A 3701-nucleotide genomic window follows, 5' to 3' on the forward strand; every position below is an offset into this window, starting at 1 on the left:
TTTTTGTGTGATTTGGGGCATGAAGGGGTTAATATCTGAAAATGCCCAAGGGATATCACCGAGCACCCTCTTGTATTTTGAAGAGGTACCCCCAAGCTACAAGAAACAGCAAAGAAAAAAATTGCACCCAACAAAACAAGGTTCACCTAAAAATCGGGCTATGGCTCCCGGACTATGAGGTTTACTCTTGTTTTTCCTCTTCTTTTATCACTCTCCTTTTTGCTCTTCTTTGCCTCCTCAGACAGAGGAGCTCATTTTCTTTTGCTAGGCCGTTTTTCACTTGTTTACAAACTTTGTCCGTCTGCTATTGTGCTCGTGAAGTATTGCACTTCGCTACATTGGAGCTACAGAGAGGTAAAAAAAAAAAAAAAAAAAAAAGTTTTCAGCTAAATGGAAACCAAAAGAGTGAATCTTGGAAATCTCGTGTGGAATTGACCCAAAACAAGCGGCCGGTGCCGGTAAGTTACTGTAGAGAGAGATGGAGGAGGGTGGGAGTGCTTCGGCAGAAGCACAAGCAGACGCAGCAGTTGAAATGAACGAAGACACAAACGAATCGAAAGAAAACCCCGTGTGCACAGTGCTGTTTATAATTGTCGGCCAGAAAAATGCGGCCCGAGCCGCCCTCTTGTGTGCTCACCTGTGTCTGTGTGTGTGTGTCACTGTTGCCAACTCCTCAGTAAGAAAAGTAGCTATTGGCTGTCCTAAAAGTCGCTAGAAGTCGCTAAATGACGTCATCGCCTAATTTGCATAATTGTCCATATGCATGTAATTGTAATGGCTGCTGTAGGAGAGAGGAATAACGTCGTGGGAGAGACAAAAACTGAGTAAAAAAACACCCTGAATATGTTTAGAACTACAAATGAACCTTCTTTCAGTGATTTATATTAGACAAAGAAAATTTTACATTTACATCCCGCCCTGACTGTAAACCAGGTTGTGATCAGCCAGCGGTGGTTCCGCGCATGCGCGATTCACTTGCAGTCTGGACGTGGAGGGGTTAACATCTCCTGCTTTGACTGCTGCTGGGAGGGAGGACTGGGCCGTCTGTGAGTGCTTTGAGGCGAGAGAGGAGCCCACGGCAGCATCCGCTGCTCGTTGGGAAGAATAAGAATGATACGTGCTCTCACAACAGAGTCTCCAGAAGTCTTCAATAACATCAGAAAAAGTCGCTAGATCTGTCGCTAGTCGCTTTTTTGAAAAAGAGTCGCTATAGGGGTCTGAAAAGTCGCTAACTATAGCGACAAAGTCACTAAAGTGGCAACACTGGTGTGTGTGTGTGTGCGTGTGCGCGCATCGAGACCGAACTCTGCTGTGCGCGATACAGAGAGCAGAGGAGGATTGTAAAGGTGCGACCATGTAGAGACAGAAATGACATGCCGTCATGTAAACAATATAAGTCATCACGTTATAAAGTGAAACGTTTCACCATATAACACGATAAATAGTATATTGTTATGTTATTATATGAAGCGTCCGTCGCACAAAATAATACAACTTTAGTTTATGAAGAGATAAGATGGAGCCCTCTCCTCTCCTCTCTATGCTTTACTCACAAGTATGAGTGTGAATTGGATATGAAGCATCCATAGCACCAAATAATATAACGGTAGTTTCTAAAGAGCAAAAAAAAAAAAAAATCAGCAGCAGCGGTCATATTTCAGCAGCGGAGCACCACCGCTGCTAGTTGCATATAGGGGAAACACTGTTGCTCAATGCTCACTGTTTTGGAATACACAGTATTCTTCCAAATTAGTGTTAGTGTATTTTAATATTGAGAATTTCGCTTCGGCAAACTCACTCTTTTTTGACCATACACCTGTTTGCATCCATGAGAATAATGCCCAACAACATTGCTCAAAAAATTGCTGTGTATCATCAGTCTAACAGTTGTGTTGGTGAGTTAAAATGAATGAGGGCTGCGCAATATTAGACAAAACTGACAATGCGACGACGATTTTGTATACTGCCATATGTATTGCAATATACAGTGTATTGCAATAACTTGAATAGCTCTATTTGAAAAGAAGTCATCCTTTGGGCTTTGGAAAGGCTGTATTTGCATGAAATATACATTTTACAATCAAACTGTCATGGAAATTGAGAACTTCACAACCTAAAGTATTAACCAGCAAAATAAGTATGGCATATTGCCTTTGACTAATATTATATCGATATGATGAACTTATACTGCGAGTCTCACAATGTGACTATTGCACAAGAACACATTGCGATGGTGATGCTCTAATGATATTGAGCAGCCCTAAATTGAATTGAATTCTATGGTTCACCATACAAAAATAACCAGTTTTCGGATTGGATTTATGACCCCTGGACCATTTTTGCACTGCATAGTGACCCCCATCAAGTTGTTGGAAGTAACTAAGTAGCTTCTACTTTAAGTACATTTTTAAACAAACTACTTTTTACTTTTACTTGAGTAGATTTTTAAAGGGTAGCTTTACTTAAGTACTTAAGTAAAATTTCATCAAAGTAAAGGTACTTCTACTTGAGTAGAATTTTTCAGTACTTTTTCCACCTCTGAGCATGACTTGTAATTAGCCACTGATGCAACTTACCTTGGATTGCAACGGTGGAGATGTTGAATTATGACAGGCTGAAATGATCTTGCTTCAGTCAAAGATCTACTTTGTTGTTTGTGTGTAAACATTAACCTTTGACATCTAAATAAAACTTAAACAGCCAACATCAAGAGGGTAGACTTACCTGTCACACTGCTACTACACTGTAATCATCATCAGCCTTGTGAAATGACAGTGACACTGTGTGGGTGATGCAGAGTGCAGACCTGTCAAACCTTCTTCAGGGCCAGGCAAACAGTCCATGCTGACAAGACATAAAGAGGAACATTGTCACGTCAAACGTCCAGCACAGCCAGATTTTCTGAGCACATTAGGCACGTAACAGTACACCATATAGAGTGCTAATGTCTCTGTCAGCATGTTTTGGAGTTATTTGTCAACTTGTGGCCAAAAATTGATGAAAGCAGATTTCAAAGCCAGTGTCATAGAGACAGGTGGACTTGGACATGCATATGCAAACTGTTTTATATCATGTGCACCCTCTCTGCCAAGCTGTGTGGGCTGCTCTGTAGCCTTAACTGGCTCTGGGGGCTTCCTCCACCCTGGGATCTGCTGAGGCAGAGGAAGTGGTCCATGTCCACCCACGTCTTTCCCACACATCCCCTTTCTGGTCGGCCTGGGGTCAGCGTGGGTCAGCGCCTCTCTGCCAGCTGCTATCACTCACGGATGAATCCACAAAGGAAGACACCAAACATGCTGAGAGTCATACACGTGTCCCTTTGATGTATGTGCTCACACACACTAAAATATTTATAACAGAGGCCCAGAGCCACTTTGATTGCTCAACAAAAAGGTGCTGTCGTAAAGGAGCACTCGGGCATCCTGCATTGCAAGTCTCGAATCGCAAGTTGTAGGGGGGATTCTTAAAATTACTTTTTCTTCATGAAACGTAATAACCCAAAGTCTCACTCTGTTTACAGTGTTTAACATATACACAAAGCATCTCTGAACTTGCCTCAGCCTGTGCCATATTGGAGGGTTGTTACATGCTCTACAAGTGCATCATACAAAATTAAGATTTAAAGATTAGAGAGCAAAATGGAGATGAGGATATTCAGACACTGATTTGACCAGCTGTTTGTTTGAGGCATACTGAAGAGG

The sequence above is a fragment of the Epinephelus moara genome, chromosome 6 (genome assembly GCF_006386435.1).
Source record: "Epinephelus moara isolate mb chromosome 6, YSFRI_EMoa_1.0, whole genome shotgun sequence".
NCBI lineage: Eukaryota > Metazoa > Chordata > Actinopteri > Perciformes > Serranidae > Epinephelus > Epinephelus moara.